The sequence below is a fragment of the Suricata suricatta genome, unplaced genomic scaffold, assembly GCF_006229205.1.
Source record: "Suricata suricatta isolate VVHF042 unplaced genomic scaffold, meerkat_22Aug2017_6uvM2_HiC HiC_scaffold_58847, whole genome shotgun sequence".
NCBI classification, from domain to species: domain Eukaryota; kingdom Metazoa; phylum Chordata; class Mammalia; order Carnivora; family Herpestidae; genus Suricata; species Suricata suricatta.
Window position 1 is genome coordinate 1 of NW_021908041.1, and position 541 is coordinate 541.

General features: G+C 68.9%; 1 long non-coding RNA gene across 2 annotated transcripts; it reads left to right on the forward strand.

The window, feature by feature from the left end:
* On the forward strand, positions 1-541 carry LOC115285253. 2 transcript variants are annotated; one of them, XR_003905462.1, is made up of 3 exons: positions 1-77; positions 146-293; positions 531-541. It is a non-coding gene; the product is annotated as an uncharacterized LOC115285253 (long non-coding RNA). The 2 variants fall into 2 exon arrangements; XR_003905463.1 differs by lacking the exon at positions 531-541 and adding an exon at positions 458-502.

The following is a 541-nucleotide window of genomic DNA, read 5'->3' on the forward strand; positions in this document are numbered from 1 at the left end:
CCGATGCGCAGGCGCGGGCTGGCCAGCTGGGCCTGCAGGTGGAGGGCCTGAGGCGGCGCCTGGAGGAGCTGCAGCAGGTAACTGGGACCCGAGAGCTCCCCGAGGCGCTCACCCCCCGCCACACGCTCACCCCCACGTCCTGCAGGAACTGAGCAACAAGGACCAAGAAAAGGTGGCGGAGGTGACCAGGGTGCGGGTGGAGCTGCAGGAGCAGAATGGCCGCCTGCAGGCAGAACTGACGGCCCAGGAGGCGCTGAGGGAGAAGGTGGCGGCCCTGGAGCGCCAGCTGAAAGGTAAGCCGAGCCCAGAGCCCCTGTGCCCTCTCAGCAGAAACTTTCCTCCGTGGGTTACCTGGCGGCAGCCGGCTGGGGTACAGAGCTGAGCTTGGCCCGGGTCTCAGCTCCCAGGGGGCGCTGAGTGGGGTCTGCATCCAGGGGACCCTGGCCACGTCCTCCAGGTTCCCCCAGGCCCCACCCGCTGCCGTTCTCCGGACGGGGCCTTGCCTCCTCGCTGAGCTTCTTCCCCTGCAGTGATCGCAGGT